The sequence below is a fragment of the Homalodisca vitripennis genome, chromosome 1, assembly GCF_021130785.1.
Source record: "Homalodisca vitripennis isolate AUS2020 chromosome 1, UT_GWSS_2.1, whole genome shotgun sequence".
NCBI lineage: Eukaryota > Metazoa > Arthropoda > Insecta > Hemiptera > Cicadellidae > Homalodisca > Homalodisca vitripennis.
The window spans coordinates 139,529,193-139,547,291 of record NC_060207.1 but is presented as its reverse complement, the minus strand read 5'-3'; the positions used below and the strand labels follow the sequence as shown (position 1 = coordinate 139,547,291).

At 33.8% G+C, this 18,099-nt stretch overlaps 2 protein-coding genes across 5 annotated transcripts in view; one reads left to right on the top strand and one right to left on the bottom strand.

The window, feature by feature from the left end:
* Nucleotides 1-360, top strand: part of LOC124372016 (serine/threonine-protein phosphatase 2A regulatory subunit B'' subunit gamma-like) — a 47,823-nt gene extending 47,463 nt beyond the window's left edge. Inside the window, exon 11 of the mRNA XM_046830394.1 lies at nucleotides 189-360. The gene's annotated coding sequence lies outside the window, so the exon portion shown is untranslated. The remainder of the gene's footprint in view (nucleotides 1-188) is intronic.
* Nucleotides 361-15,443: 15,083 nt separating this feature from the next.
* The window catches only part of LOC124371990 (adipocyte plasma membrane-associated protein-like), a 32,893-nt gene continuing 30,237 nt past the window's right edge, over nucleotides 15,444-18,099 (bottom strand). For 3 of the 4 annotated variants that reach the window (XM_046830371.1, XM_046830364.1, XM_046830386.1), the window contains one exon: nucleotides 15,444-16,925. The gene's annotated coding sequence lies outside the window, so the exon portion shown is untranslated. Of the gene's footprint in view, nucleotides 16,937-18,099 lie in introns of all 4 variants that reach the window. The other variant, XM_046830378.1, reaches the window with a different exon arrangement.

Here is an 18,099-nt window from a genome sequence, read left to right as displayed (position 1 = left end):
TATGACCAGCTACATATTTCTAATGGCCTGAAAAATATTCTGATCCACAGAAATTATATATAAAATAATATTATTATGTGTTCAAATTGTATTCACTCTACCAATAAATATATTTTAAACAACTGATATATTATTCACCCTCATATTAGTCTGGTTAGCATTTGGATGTTGATTTATGATTTTTTCAGGTTTGAGATTGGACCTTGGAAGAAATCTGCTCCAAGTTCCTTGGTGTTGAAAATGAGAATATTTGGACAGATCTTTAAAATCTTCCTGATAACTGATGGTAGCTTAGACAACAATGGGAAGTTCTTAAGAGCCAATAACAATGCCTGGAATTGAATAAAGTTTTTACCTACATGTTGTCCGTGTTATTTCTTTTACCTATAACAAAAATAAAATGTATTTAGATTACTGTTAGTAAGAACAAACAAAAAAAGGTGTGAAAATATAGCACTAAAGGGAAAACATTGTAGGGTATCCCCATGTTCAAACATATCCTTGTCAAATGGTGTGTTTAAATTTTGATTATTTTTGTTAAAAGTTTGTCATGGGGCTACTAATTGTCATTAATTTGAGTACTTTTTTATTTTCTGTACCAAAATAGTGTTTAGAAAATGTGCTAATAATATCTTAGTAATCTCTAATCCTCAAAAACTGTTTGAATGATATAAACTTAATTTATAGAGTAATAAAATATAATCAAATTTGTATTATACACTAAATATGTTCCTTTCAGCTCAGTCAGAAGGAAGGTAGATTTTACATGTGGCCATCATCTCTTAAATTTTAAACTTAAGATGGGTTATTAGTGTTTAGGACTTTAATTTCCACAACACTTGATGGTACAATAACTCTCAATGTTGGCATTTTAATATCAAAGTAACACTTTCAAACATTTAGGAATTCCATAAACTTTAAACTTTACAAGAAAAAATTGTTATAAGCATATAAATTTCTTTGTAAAAACATGGGCTTAGTCTAGTCACAATGAATGGACATGGATTTACTTTAATTATAATTAATCCAAAAATTATGTTTGTAAACATATTCACTTAAGTGGTTCAATTGTATACTTCTTTATAAAATATATTATATGACTGTAAACGGTCACCATCTTGAAATCTTAACCATGAAACTGGTCTGTTAAAAAAATACATAAGAATACATACATTATTGAAAATTCTACATCTTTTTGTTTTGAGCCACAGTCCTTACTGATATATTCAAATTGTTTTTCCAAACTTTGAATGGCTGCTGTCTTGAAAGCTTAAGGAATACTGAATATACATTTCTGTACTTCCCTTCTAGTGTGCTAATGCAATAAAAAGATATTTTTTATTTTGTTTAAAGTTCTATTTGAATTTAGATTTAAAAAGTTATTGTAGGACAAATAAGTATTAACCCTGCATTTTTTGATTTTTATATTTTTGCATGTTTTATAATGTCACTGACGAATTGATCAAAGTTTTCATCATCTGGGTTTAGGCCATTTTTATAATTAGTTAAATATAAATCTAAAAAGTATTCACTGCAAACATAGTGTAACATCTTTATTTTCGGGCAAAGGATTGGTAGAAGGGAGAGTTAAATATTATTCACACTGGTGTACAAGCCTGATCAACTTGTAAATTGTCTTATCAGCTGAGTAAGAGAACAATGCTGCAGCTCCTGCTGGCCATACAATGTATTTGACTCAATCTGACTGTTGAACTGAACTACTGCCTGACAGAGGTTATGCCTTGCAAAACTATCCCTCTTTCCTCATGAAATCGCAATGGTAATGTAAGTTTGTCGTTCACGAGAGCTACATGAGACTGTTCCCTACCCTACACTGCTCCCTCCTAGCTCTTTACTGGATTTTAGCTGAGGTAAGATGTTTTAATTTGCTTTTGTTGAAAACCTTTCCTAACACATGACATGAATAATTGATTTCTGTTGATTATAGAAACTTGCTTTAAATTAATTAAAATGCTAATTAAACACTTATGACCAACCAGATGAAATGCAGTCGTGTTCTATACTGTATAATGAACATGCATAATATGGAAATGTAAAATAACTATTGTTTTTATGTATCTGTAAAAATTATTGGTAATATAAAATTTGAATCTTAAATTACTATTTGAATAATGCCCACCCAAACCATCTGTAATACAAATTGAGGATTGGAATTGAGTAACATTTTTCCTCACTTAAAAAATTTTATTTGCTAAGTAATAATAGTAAAGTTGTCCTCATCTATAAATGTAAATTTAATCCTAGATTAAAGTACCTAGATTCTATTGCCTGGAATGTACTCAGGGATTCATACGGGAGCTTAACCTCACGCTTACACTTGCGCTGTACCTGTACCTGCACGCTGTACATGCTGTGTGCATATGCCAGTGGACTTAACCTACCTGCTGCCTACATACCTGGATCACCTGCTGCATTGGTGCTACCTACCTACCGCTGTGCTGGTCGTTCCACCAGATGAACTGTGAATTGATAAGTAGAACTTCAATTTTACCTCATAAACTGGTACCAGTAATTTATATAATTGAGGCAACACAAACCTGTCTTTGCGAAATTGTCGCTACGAACTTTATTGTACAGTGTTAACCGTTGGTGAAGGACATATTTGTGCATAACTGGACTTCAGCTACAAGGAGCTTTTGCGCAGGCGTAGTTTTTTTTTAATAATTAGTTAATGCCATTCAGATTTACCTTTATATATATTACATCTGTTATGTATGTGTAGTTATTGACTTATTTGTTATTGTGTATTGTGTAACCATTCCAATAGCTTTAGCGGCCGGCCAAGGTATTAACTACTTATATTCTATTCTTCTAATCTGGTTTAGTATTAAGACATTTATTATCTCGCATTTGATTTGTCTTGTACTTGTTGGAACGCTGAGTTTCCTGTTGGCGATAATAAACCAAAAGTCATTATAATACGTCGCCTTTCATTTAACAGCCAATGTATTTGTTCGTAATTTTACTTAAAGGTTAATAGTTTAACTTAGTATTTATTAATTGATTTTGTTTGTTTGTTTAGTTCATGTTAGTAATTATTATTAATGGTTATACCTATTATCATTAATTTTTTCTTTTCGTGTTGGTTGGTCTTTAACATCCCATCTTGGCAAATTCAGTAACGGGTCTTTTCCTTGTTCTGGCCCTAATACCCCAAACTGAGGAAAACAAGGTGGCGCCCTTTTCTTTTTTTTAATGAACAAAGGTTCCCAGAGATTCAGATCTGTTTGGTAAGATTTATAGACCCCGCCCTAGGCTGAGTGAATCGGGACTGCTACAATAGATATAATCACTATTTCAAAGAAATAAACTCCTATTAGTTCCAACATTACACAGAACAAAATTTGCAGACTGGTCTCAGAAGTTGCACTGGTGCTCTAGTGCATTCTATCACCGGTATTACAAAACTACAATTCTCGACAAAAAACAAAAATTTAAATGACAAGACTTCCAACCTGTCATACGCGTTCTGCTCAACCTTCAATGGACAAAGTAGGACACCCCTCTAGGAAACAAAAGCGAACAATTTCTCCAAAATGGGCTTTTTGGTGGGCAGTTTAAAATTGTTTTAATATAAAGTTACAATATCACTAGTAAGTACAATAAATTACCTTAAGCAATAATATACAGCTAAAACTTACTAACCTGTTTTTTATATCAGATGTTGAAACTGCTGTCCCAGGACGGTTTGACAATGTCCAAGCCTATTGTAGAAACTTGAAATGGCACGCTGTATGGATTCACATGGAATTTTTTGAATTTCCGCTACTATTCTGTCCCTAAGGTCATTAATCCACTGGGGTTTCGTTTTATAGATGTTTTTAAATTGATCCCACACAAAGTAGGATGCAATTCTGATATAATTGATGTATCTTGTAACATGCACATTAGGCCTTTGCATAGTATGTTAGCATTGCAAAATTTGTTACAATATCGTACAAATATTCAGGATTGCTAGTTCACGAGCACAAACCATTTACTTTTTAATTTGGATTGTTGTTTTTAAACCTTTTCACTTCATGTAGTTAAAAATACATCATATTAAATAAAAATAACTTCAAGATAACAGGGCATCTTATTCAAAATTACAAATCTTAACTATTTGTAACTTTCCCCTTATCCACAAAATCAAATTTATACAGAATCATGATAACCAATCATGAATCATTCAATTACAGAATGTCAATAACAAGATTTAATTACAGGTAATGAATTTCCTTTACTTTAAGCCAAATTATAATATTCTATCAAGGAAATTTGAAAAATTCTGTACTTCATCTACAAAATTGAAACACTACATTCAATCTCGCTCTTAATCACAACCTCACCAGTGTGAAATGTTTTTAAAAACTACATACTCATGGCGAATATAGATTTGACATTTTGTTCAAATATTCCATTTTGGTATGACTTCAGAGTGATGTTGATTTAATTTGCTGCTATTTATTTTGTTTTATGGATTACCGAAGCATAACAATAAACACACAAAATTATAAATTCACTATTGGGTAACTGAGTTTTGTCTGGATAGATGGGATTCACCTGCCAAAACTATAAAACACACTCTGAAGTCCAGCACCGTGTCTATACAGACCATGGCATAGGGTTACTACGTAATGGTAAAATGTAATTAAAACGATGATAAACAGCTTCATCATCGAGTTAAACTCGAGCTAAACATCGAGTCATTTTTCCAATTTAGTGGGTTAGAACTCCTACTAATATTTATGCGGGCAACTAGACTGCCTAATCCGATTCTGGTAGACATTTTCCCTCGCATTGAGAATACACAGCCACATATTACCTTTTCAGATCAAGGCTGTGGTTCTGATCGGCCATTTTAATTCTTTTGCTTCCATCACCTTTAAAAAATAACTTCATATACATGTTGCAACTAATGGAAAAATCATATGCCTCACAGTAAACTCTTCTTAACTTTTTTAATTATTTGTTTATGAATTGATTTTCTCCTTAACACCATGGTTAGACTATCTATAAAAGCAATATTTTCCTGGGGTAAAGGATCATGTCAATCGTGTTATGAGGTCAAAAACCTTCAAGTTAAATGCTTCTGTTGGATTTCAAAATCCATTTTAGAAAACTGGCTTTCATTAGATTAAAGGATTTTTTTAAGCTCCTCGTCTTGAACGACCTAATCATGATATTTTTCATGAAAAGTTTTGATGGGAGACTAATATCAATGCAAAGGAAATAGGATTTTTCCGGACATTTGCCATCGTTCAGTGAAACAAGAAATCAGTAACAATAGTTTCGAGATCTGCAATCTGATCTCCTCAGGTAAACAACTAACCTAATACATAATTACAAACTAACTAACTCTAAAAACATAATAAAACTTGGCACTTAATAAAAAACCATACACAACACTAATCATTAAAACTGAACTACAGAATACAGGTCACAATACGTGCAGACGTCTACCAACCACCTACCTCTGACCAGAGGGCACTAGCCAATGTCAATCGTCACGGTAGACAAAAACAAGATGGCAGAAATAAAAAGGAAGGGGGACAGGAATGGGCCCTTTTGTTATTATTGGTTCATGCTAGATGAACTTCTTAAAACCATATTGCGACTCCGCACTGGTTTATTACAAATATCTGATCTGTTTGATACTTTTGGTTTTCGTTTTTAGTTCATTTTTTAGAATTGGCAACCAAAGCGGCCTAATCTTAACTGATGGTTGGCTGATTGGTTGGTCTGCCAATTTTAATGTATGTTGCCTCAATTAGTTTCCTTTTGATGAAATGTGGTTCCCGCCCGATGTATCATGTTGGCTTCATCCCAATTCATATGATTGTCTTTGCACCAACAATAGTGTGCAATTTTTTACTTTTCTGTGAGACCCTTTCTTGTGTTTTCTTTGTGCTCTTTTATCCTTACCTATAGTGGTTTTTTTGTCTCGCCTATGTATTCCCTATTGCAACTACATTTTATACTATAAAAACAGTTTTTGGAATCCTGTGTGCCTTCTTTTGGTTTTGTTTTTACGAGACTTTGTCTAAGAGTATTGTGTGTTTTAATGTACTTTCTACCTCTTCTAATTTTCTCCGATAATCCCGGCACAAAAGGAATCAACATAAACGCAAATTAATCACAATTCTGTTTTTCTGACTCAGGAATGATTCTTCTGGTTCGTTTGCACATATTTATTACTAATTGAGGGTATCCATTGCTTCTGAGATCCGATTTAACTTTCTTAAATTCCTCTTTTCATCCATCTTTATCTGAGCACAAGCTCTTTGCTCTCCTTCTTTGACAGATTTTTGATGGTTGGATTGATAATTTAAATATTTTCCTGTGTGTGTTTTCTTTCGAAAAACAGTTGTCTTAAGGACATCCCTATCTCTTAATACACACACATCCAAAAAGGGAAGCTTGTTTTGGACTTCCACTTCCATTGTGAGGCGGATGGAAGGAGAAATGCTATTAATGTGATTCAAAAACTTATTTAATTCAATGTCTCCATGAGAAAAAATAGCAAAGGTATCATCCACATAGCTCCACCAAGTCTTTGGCTTGAACTGAGCTGAAGCCAAACCTTTTCGCTCAAATTCCTCCATAAAAATATTGGCAAAAATAGGAGACAGTGGAGAACCCATTGCCATCCCCTCATCTTGAATGTAAATTTTACCCATCGAACTCAAAATAATTGCATTGAGTGCATAGTTCTAACAGTTCCATAATTATTGGCACGGAAAGTTGAGTTCTATCCTTTAATGTTTGGTCTTCTTTGAGACGTGATTTAATAATTTCGAGAGATTCTGGAACTGGTACATTTGTAAATAGACTTTCAACGTCAAAAATTACTAGTTTGTCAGTTGTAGAGGTTGACTTCTCTACAAAATCCTTGGAATTTTTGATAAAAGAGTCAGTTTTTCCTACCAATGGTGTTAAGATGTCCAAGAGGACTTTCGACAATCCCTGCAAGGCGAATCACGAGAACTAATGATGGGCCGGACAGGGACGGTAGGTTTGTGGATTTTGGGAAGGCCATACATATGGGAGATTTTGGAATGGTAAGGAGTTAATTTAGATCTAAATTTATCTGAAAAAAATTCTTTGTGTTTTCTTAAGGTGTTTGCTACTTTGCGTTCAAATGAATCGGGTCGGGTCTTTATTTAAAACTGTATATTTGCCAGTATTTAAAGTTCCCGCAATCTTTTCTTTATACGCTACTGAGTCAAGTACTACAGTAGCGTTGCCTTTATCGGCTGGTAAGATTTTGACCGTGTCGTCTTTCCCAAGGATCGACATGGCCTTTTTCTCCTCTATTGTCAAATTGGGTTTTGTGGGAGGAATTTTCCTGAGTAAAAGACTGGCCTCACAACGAAACCGGTCACCCTGTTCCTCAGATAACTGTGAAACAGCCGACTCGATTCCAGTTACAAAATCTAGTGCCTTTACCGATTTTTGCGCCTCAGAAAAGTTTGAACCCTTGGATAAAACTAATATTTCCGCTTCATTGAGGATTTTTGAAGAGAGGTTGATTACTAATCATTAAAACTGAACTACAGAATACAGGTCACAATACGTCTGCATTCGTCTACCAACCACCTACCTCTGACCAGAGGGCACTAGCCAATGTCAATCGTCACAGCAGACAAAAACAAGATGGCAGAAAAAAAAGGAAGGGGGACAGAAATGGGCCCTTTTGTTATTATTGGTTCATGCTAGATGAACTTCTTAAAACTATATTGTGACTCCGCATTGGTTTATTACAAATATCTGATCTGTTTGATACTTTTGGTTTTCTTTTTAGTTCATTTTTTAGAATTGGCAACCAAATGGTTATTAACAGCTTTCGAATAAGTATGTGTTGCCATCTTAGTATGTAAGAAAGATATAAACTGAGCCTTACTTAAATAAAGGAAAGTAATCAGTCCCAGATACAAGATTATAAAAATGTTTATTCACTAACAAAAAACAGGAGAAACTTAACAAGAAACTATTGAAAAAAATCACAACCATTTAGCAAAATTAAACTAAGATCATCTCAGATTCACAGTTTACCAAGTATATGCCTGTAATTGTCATAATCTTATCCAGTAAATAAGATTTAAAATCAAAATTGAGAAAAAACTCCATTATTCTAACACTACATTTATAATCATAATACAAGATATGTTGATAAACCAACTAAATAATTATTACAATATAAAATTAACATTATACCTGTGGAATTTTGATGTTCAAAATAGATAGCACTTATAATGTTTCTTTAAAAAATAGCACACAAGGTCTATTCTGAAAATAGGTACCTATTTTTATATTCATATATTGTTTTTTATCAGAAATTGCTAATTACCATTACATATATGTCAAATAATAAAAGTATAGTCTAAATAAACTTTTAATATGAATAAAATGGACTTAATTTGTAATTTTACATTAAAATTTTATTTTTATACATAATTTTTACAACTTTTTCAGGAATAGAAAGATGTAATTAGTTTTGTGCAAATATGAAAGTTTTATTTATGAATTGTTAAAAATCTTTTGCAAACATAAAAACATGACAAAATATTTATTTAAGTCACTAGGTTTGTCCTAATATAAATAAATTTACCATCTCCAATATATGCATATACGTGAAGTTATGAGTGGGCTCAAACAATATTTCGAGGACTTTGCTGAATCTAACTTTAAAAAAGTTACACACAAAATTACACAATCATAATGCATTGCTTAATACTGTGATTTGGTAGCAAAGTCACAGGTAGCAAAATCCATGTGTTATGGACTACAAACTATGAAGGTAGGGGTGTATATGATACCATTTGGAATTTAAATAAAGGAAATGAGATTAAGTGTCTTGTGCTGAAAGAACTAGGAACGTATGCAAGTAAAAACACAGCCTTAGTAATGAGTAAACTCAATGTGATTCATATACATATATATGTACTTGATAGATGAGCAAGTGCATTCACATCTTTTTAAAAGGACAGACAGAGCTATAAAAGTGCCCAAAGAAAGTTGGAGAAAGATTTTCTTGAAGAGAATCTAGATCAGCCTTCTTATGAGGCTGATATACATTTAATTCATTTAACGAGGTAAATTGTAGTGCAGTTTAAGTTTAATTAATATGTTTTATTTAATTTAATTACAAACTACTTTTTTAATACAAATGGCCCACTACCACAAGAAGAGTTAAATATACAGTCTTCAATAATTTACCACTTCTATTAGTTGTAACTTTTAACATGAGCTTTTTAAGTTTCATATTTTATTCAAAATTTTACATGCAGAACTAAACAATTTATACTATTTTAATTAATACTTGAATTCATTACAATTTTATTTAATAATGGATTAATAAATTTCTATGTTTAAGTCTCACAGTAACACTATGAACAAATCCCTAGAAAGACATGCCCATCAACAAACATGACGTTGCCTCTGTAGAAATGAGTTTACAGTAAAATTTCAAGTCCATAGCTCAATTAGTTTTTGAGGTAAATGGCGGAAAATACAAACTCAGACAGAAGAGGAATTTATCAGAATTTTAGTGATAACATTGAAAATTCCAGTTTATACCTCAATTAATTCTTGAGATATCACTCTGAGTTATAGGATTTTTTCAAATTCTACGGAGTAACATGTACAATCATCATAACTGATGTTGCCTATATAGAAATGAAGCTTCATGCAAATTTAAAGTCTTTTTTTTAGATATTGTGCAACTGCAATATTTTTCCTTACTTCATTAATTTAAATTAACACATATTTTGAAAATATTAATATATACTGTATTTGCATAGCTTCAATTCACACAAGAATAAAATAAATAAAAGAACACTGTAGTAAAAATATCTCGGTTGTTTACATAAAATGAATGTAAGAACTTACAATGTACTACATTTGTTGAAAAACGTAAAATATTGTCCATTGGCAACAAGCATAATACTCTTAAGTATAGGATATATTATACCTTATATAAATAGTATTTCACTTATTGAAATGAAAACAAGGATATAAAGCTTCTATAATTTGTGGGATTTTATATCCACATCTTAGGTCGGGTTTTTCCATACATTATGAGTGAGGGTTTTGATAAGAAACCAATAAAATCCAAAACCTAAAAAGGATACTATACTTTGGTACAGATAGTGATTTTGCCATATAAACAAACTTAACTTGTTGAGACAACTAATATCAAACCACATTAATTTGTAGGAATAAAAATTAAAACTTTATATGTATTTTCGGCTTTTCAATATTATTAATCAGTCTTATTAACTAATGCAATCATCTTATGGAACAATGTCTATTTTCTGTATGTATATATTACTAATGCTATATTTTACTTTTAAATCTCTACAGAAAAATTTAGCTAAATCAGACAGTACATCTTTAAAACAAATATTTTCAGGGAATTGTGTAAAAATAAGTATTTAAAAACTAATAATACTATTAGTGACTCAATACAAAATACAAGTTTGTAGTAAACAAATAAATTGATTAAACGATTCTCTACCAACAGATGAACACAAATTTATAGTGCAGTATGCTGAGTATACTCCAGTAAAAACTCAAATTATACAAAATTACAATGTATACAGTATTACTATGAATAGTTTTCTTTGCAAATCACATTTTAAGTAACTTTCAATCTGTCTATAAAATATCTACAATCATATTCTGATGACACCATGTTGTAGTTAGTAATACAAGAAAACAATATAACCCTTTAATGTCACTCCAACTACTACAATGTTGTATAGGTCTATTTTAATAAGTATAACAGTTTTATAGAATAAACTATAAACCTTATTGAAGGCTTTAACAACCAGAGAATTAAAGTATACTCAAAAGAAAACAAATTAAAAATTTAGGAAAAGCACCTTAAAGAAGATCTCTAAGATATAAAGTTTCAATGTAAAACGTTGGTGATAAAAATTTAAATGTATATATAACACACATGTAACTACGATTCTCAGAAGTTGGAAAGGTGTAAGTAACAAGAAATTAATAGGGAGGTATGACACATTCAGTGATAATGATTGAGAAAAAAATAAAATGCTACAAGAATGAAATATAATCTTATTCTGAATGTCTATTAAGCTATTACAACATAAACAATATTATTAAGAGCATAATATTATAGTTTTCATAAAACACATGGTATCTAACAGACCACTGCAAATACTCTAAAATAAGCCAAAAATCTATATATTTAAAAATTTAAAATCCCAATGTCCAATTTGCTAAATAGAGATTACTATTTTTTGATGAATTGTCGGATAGTTAGAATAATGACATACCTTGAAAATGGTTGTCATATTTTTAAGAAAAGCAGAGGAGTTCCAATAAAACAATTATTTTTAACAGAATCGATTTTGTTAAAAACATACTGTAATATAGTAAAGAACAATGTCGCAGCTGGTCTCACTCAAACAGCAAGTGTGTACATCATTGTTCCTACCGCAATTCATTGCCTATCACACTCGTGGTGGCCCTCATTTGCTATCTTGACTTATTAGAAACTATGGATATTCAAATATAACATTTGTAGTCTACCTGCTTGTAGGCGATCTTACCATTTTAAAAGATCATCCATCCCCGGTTAAGAAGGTTAAATTCCTGTTAGGTTGGCGCCCCAGTTCTACATTAATAGTTCTGTCATCATAAGATGAGAGAATATTTTGTATTTTCAAAAAGAAAAACTCGGATATATGATTCAACAGGAAAATAGAATCTGATAGCATGAGTTTTATCTGGAGAGGCAGGTCAGAATCCCAGCAATACACTGACATAGCCCCAAGTATCTAGTTGTATATCCTCCTTGCTTATATCTAGGAGTCTTAACCATCCTTTTGCATATGGAGACATAAACATTTTTAATTGCCTGGTCCTGAGGACTTTCTCCAAGTCTCGGATCTACTCCTCTTTTCCCAAACATTTACTAGAGCTTTAGTATAGGAAAAGCCTACACCATAGTCTGGCTCTGGTCCTATCAAAAGTCTTTTAGAGACAAACTTAGGGAGAGTTTCAGCTATTTCATTCCCAGGAATGCCTTTATGGCCTGGCACCCTGCCAGGGGAAACTTTGTTACTCTTTATCAGTTCCAATAGTACATTCTTGCATTTCCATACTGCCTTGTAGTCAAAAGAGCAGGGGTCAAGCGCCTTTAATCCTGCCTGAAAATTGTTAATATTCTGCATCTTTAGGCCTCCTTTGTGTGAACCTTCTGGCACATGTTTCAAATACTATTTATTTTCCTTGGAAAACCTAGTGTATTTCCTTAAGAACATTACCAATTTAGCTCCTGGCCCATATACTTCAAACCCTGCCCAAGAGTCTAGGTGTGAGCCATCAGTGTGAAATTTCAGAACACCTATAGTAGGGTAAGTCTCCTTTGTATTCTATTTATCTCTATTTTTCATGAAGATGAGTGATGCTCAAATGAGTATTTCTTTACCATGCACTTAGTCACGTAAGTTTTCATTTTAGCCTCAAGAAATTTCTGTATTATTGTCATGAGTCCTGAAGAGGTAGGCTAAATCAACTTTCAACTCAACAGCTTCATAGCACTTAATATGGCGTCTTTTTCACCTCCTGCTGCAGAGGAGTGTATCCCAATACAGCTTTCAGCACCAGAATCGTCCCAGTAATGCTTACACAAGCTAGCCTTTGAAGACTAGCCTCTTGGCTACTATATTTTGTTCAATATTGAATATCCAACTCTTCCTGTAGAATTGGGATAACACAATAATGTTTCCTCAATATTATTCCACAACAGTGGTTTTTGTCAAATATAAAATATTGAATGTTAAGATTAGCTTTTTGTATATTTAAAACACATAAATATCACATGTTTTTCAAGTAACTGTTAGCAGTCCAAAAATAGCAACATATTTTGGGAACATTAAGCATAATATAATCTACCCACAAAATATAAGTAATAACTAAAAAATTGTCATAAAATAAAAAAATCACATTAAACATTTACAAAACATAATTAGTTACAAATATTGAAGCAGAATTATAGGCATCGTTTTGGCTATGTTGACTAATGTGTATGACTATGTTAACAGGGTGGCCATCAGACCAGGATTAAGCTGGGAATTTAACAAAACCAGGAAAACTAGGAATACGTCAGGAATCTTCCTGTAGAACCAGATAAATCTCCAAAACATCTTTTCTGTCTCTTAAGAACTTATGACATCAAGAAATACTTTGACAGCTCCTTGAATCAGGACCTGACTAATTTCGAAACATTGTATTTTTTGTGACGTGGTCTGTAAAACTGTGAAATAAAGATCGAGACATGTTAGTGAGCCCCAGCTGGTTGATTCAAGGTTGCGATGCCTCTACTAATGTAGAGAAGTTTATCTCTCCTGTGTCGTGGCAAGCCCCCTCCAAACATGTAATAATCCATTGGACACTTATTAAAGTCGGCCGACCTATCTTCTCGGTCCTCAGCCACTATACCTGTCGGTAGCGGTAAAGTGGAGGAGCGGTAGTAGCCACAATACAAGCGATGTTTTTGTGTTTGAGATTTATTCAGTCTCCAAAATCACTGACTGTGACTGTGTGATGCTACCCTGCCACTCATGTCTGTCATAGCCAGTGTCAAGGGTTTTCCATATGTAAAATACAAAAAATATTAAAATCGTCACTGTTCAAACACCTACTGCTTATCGCTCAAATTGCGGCCAAAACCTCTATCTGGTCTACGAACAATTGCTCCTCACACACAAGATCTGATTGGTGTCAGATTACATAAGTTAAAACAAAGAAAGTGATGATATTACGGTCACACCCAAAACTCAACTGAACTAGCTGTGTTTACACTGGCAAAAAGTTATGCAATTATTGTGTCCGACAATACAAATCGCTAGTATAAACGGTTGCAGCAGTGCTAATACAAGTACTAATGCAGCCAGTGTCTGACAGTTGTTTGCAAGAACTGGAGAGCAGTGTTGGCCATTAAAATTTCAATCATTAACATTACCGAGACACCATTCTCGTGAGTGAACAGACTTTGTATTGACTCTCGCAACAACCAGCGATACAGCTGTAGCAAGTACTTATCTTATTCACATTATGCGACAGTATAAATTGTCTCGCAACTTTACTTGCCAGTGTAAACGTATCTTCCCGAGAAAGATCGCCAGGGGGAAATGGTATTTAATTCAATGCAGACGCGTGATAGGTGGGTCTTGGGGACTAAAGCCGAGGCTTTTGTACTGGTTTTATGTTTCCGTAGTTAGACCTGCACTAATGTATGGAGCTATTGTCTGGTGGCCAAAAACGGAGGCCAAGACGGCGGTAGCTTGTCTGGCGGGCATCCAAAGGATGGTCATGGGGGATCCCTGGGAATGAAAGAGCTCACGCCCTGGCCAACCGGGGCTCAGCGCCAATTATGACGGGCCCTCAACCATTCTGCAGAGTTCCAATCCATTGTGGATCCATTGGGGTTGGTTCGAAATGGGTTCACGCTGAACATGAGAGAAGGTGGAGGTTGCATCTGGGCACGAGAATGAGCAGAATGCTATTACAGTCACCTTCCTCCAGAGTGGCGTCGGACCTTCTCTCACTAAATAGATCAATGTCCTCTCGGGTTATAGGTCTGATCACGGGACATGGTCACCTGAGGAAGCATCTTCACAGAGTCGGCATCCTTCAGGAGGATCCGCTCTGTAGAATATGTGATGAGCAGGATGAAACTGCCCTTCAATAGCAAGGAAGCGGTATGCCATCTTTGGTAGTTTGAACAAGGGTGGTGAATTTCCCCAGGAGGACCGGATAGGTTATTTTCGGCGGTTTGTGGAACTGCTGAAATCATGTGCTTCCAGGGTGCACAAAAGGCCCTTGAGGTTTAAGTGCATGGCAGTAGGCCGCCCCATAGAAGAAGAAGAAGAAGAAACGCATTTTAAAATTGTTACCAGTCTGCAGACGGTCAATCCGTTGCATCTAACACGCACATCAGTTTTCGTCGTTAGAACGGCATCGGTTTGACAACGACTGGTGAAATCTCATCAGTTCTCTAATTAACTATTTATTTGAACGTCTTCCCCACACACGTGGTGATCAATCAGACAATTCGAACTATTCAAACCAAATTGTCCAACGTGTAAGAGGAGTCTTACGTCATGTGTTTCGTCCAAGTATATAATCTACTAACTAATATGTTGTGACTAGAACTGGTCGTAAATTTAAGAGTTAATTAATTGATAACATTAATTTGCTCGTATTTTGGAGTCAACTATAAAAGGTAATGTTCTGTACTCGTGCTCACTTATTCTACAGATAGCAAATTAACCGCACTTCGGTAACTTCTGTAGCACATAACGTCGTGATGCATTCTTCATATATTGGCCGGCAGTGTGATAGATCTGTATAAACAATATTTTTATGGGACTGTAACCAGGGTTACCACTAATGATGAGAATCTGGAAAAGCATCTATTATGCATGAACTTTTATGATGTCCCTGGAATTTTTACTATGGACGGATTGGCTCCAATACTTGTTACCGCAACTCTTTTCACTTTATTCCGATACTAACTGGAGTGTTAAAATACTCTTGGATATTCACGATTTCACAATACTACAACTAGTGGTGCATGGAAGCTGACTCTTGAATCTAGATAAGTCTATTTGCGGACGATTACTGATCACTAACTAACATATTACTGGAGTTTAATTTATGATATTTGACGGCATCCAATATTTGACGGATATTTTTGTATTTGTATTTTCTATACTTTTTTTGGCGCATCGTTGGGATTCTGCTGCATCTATTCATGAACAATTGATCGGCAGTAACTTACACAAATTACCGATTGCTATAACGTGTTTTTATTGTTCTTTGTGTATAAAAAATATTTAGAAACACACAGTATCAAAATAACGTGATATATAAATAATATTTTAACTGAAGTTCATATTTTGTATGTCTACATTTGTCAACGAGAGTGTGTTAGCTGCTCGGCAGTAGACATACGATCACTAATTTTTATTTAATATATAGGCTATAATTTGTGTAGTTGTACATAAATAGATTCACTATAAATATACATCCATACATTACGTAAAGAGAATGTATTCTGGAAGCTAATTTTATAAGCTGCCATTTCTATAATTTAAAAATGGAAGGTAGAGTAGATGACTTTTGTTTTAAAAATATATTCATTACACACTGAATCTCTGCAGACTCCTTTTAAAGTAGTAAGGTACTCTTAGGCATGTTTTTTTCCCAAAAGATCAAACAATGTTAAAAGTAGAGTTCAGGTGAGAGTATTTGGTTTATTTGTTGCTTGTACCAAAACAACCTTGTGTACTAGTAAAATCGTGGTCTTGTACCAAAAGTTCGTACACTGCAGACATCTGACCCACAATGGTAGACTGCAGCCTGCCTCACGGTAGCGCTGTGTTGGTAATTCTTTGTTCTCTTTATTTTTTTGAATAGGATACATATATTTTCCATATATCACAGAAAGGAAAATTATTAGATACACGCTGTTATGTCGACACATTAAAAGACATAGAGCTAAAAACTAAGGTGCTATAAATAGGTGTTGGTGATGAACTATTACAGAGTTTCTCGCATATCGCTAGCGACGAAATTTGCTAACTCACTACAGCTTTGTGACATTTCCCATACAGCATATAGGAACCCCTCAACGTAAGGGTTAAATACAGTATTACAGTTGTTATTATTTTGAAAATGGACTGGAAAGAGGTTTTGAGTGGCCACCCTGTTTAATATAAAAATATGATACTGATAATAAATAAAGTATAACTAAGAAAGAATCTTGTTAGCATCGTACTGTATCGCTCTAAGTAAAATCCATTCATTCAGGTTCTAACATTTATGCAGCCTTAGTTGTAGCAACATCTCTGAGGTGAAACTCACATAATCGAAACACAGTTCACCTGCAACAAAACTAGAAATATTTAGTGATTGAATGAGTTAAAAAATGGTAAAGATATTATATACCATAGTAATCGAGTGATATGTAGTAATTCAAAATAGATTTGAATGAAACTCACAAAAATTTCTTTTTTAATTTGGTAATAATATAAACCAGTAAGAAACAACATACTTAAATATTATATACAATAAACAAAATAATTAGAAACACTGGCAACCAACAAGTGAAAGAGTTGGAACACTACGACTACTGAGCGGCGCATTGTTTCATGTTGGCGCACACAGCACACAATACTTCTGTTACCTTTTGTAGTGAACCAAAAGAAATAAAATAAAAAAATGTTAGTAAATTTCACTGAGTAAGAAACAAAACCAATGAGTTCCTGAGGTTGTTGAAAAGAAAGCGGGGAACCATCAGGTGCTCCATTAGAGTTGTACAATGGAATGGTTTTCGATTTAAAGTGAGCTGTCCACATGAAGAGCATTGAGAGTTAATAATAGATGTGTGATAAATGGGTACAGTCTTTCAGTAGACTTGGCTTGGACTGAATTTAACCGCAATACGGCCTCCTCAAACTGCATGTCCATTCATCCAATGGATAGATGGTTTAGATGGCCAGTTAAGATCACTCACCTGTTAATTATTAATCAATTGGAACACCACACACCGGAACCCGTACAACAGCTGGAAGGATATTTATGTCCAGCGGATGGATGTTTTGGAATTGCTCACTAAGCAATTTTTACAGTCGTTTATTACATGGACATTTTCAGCTGTGCATGTGGACGGCATCACTTCAATAGACATCACCCTGTTAGTTCCTCACCACGTGGTCTCTTTATTGGTTGCTGAACACTGTTATCCATGTTATTTGAACCTAAATTATGTTTTAGTTGTTTTGAGTTAAAAAAACAGTAGTACTGTATTTTTGTCATCACTGCTGCAACTATAACCAGCAGTCCATGGTACACTTCTGATAAACTCACTGTTACATTAAGGCACACTAAATTTCATTATTTTAAAGTTTGCCTGACGGAAATCGCAACTCACCTGAAAGACGAGATCCAAACAACACTGTTCATAGATGGGTGTTTGCGATATCACTGGAGTTTTAACAAGTTGCAGCAGTATGTTTTAACAAGACTACTTTGTTTTATGATTAGTACTCATACTGT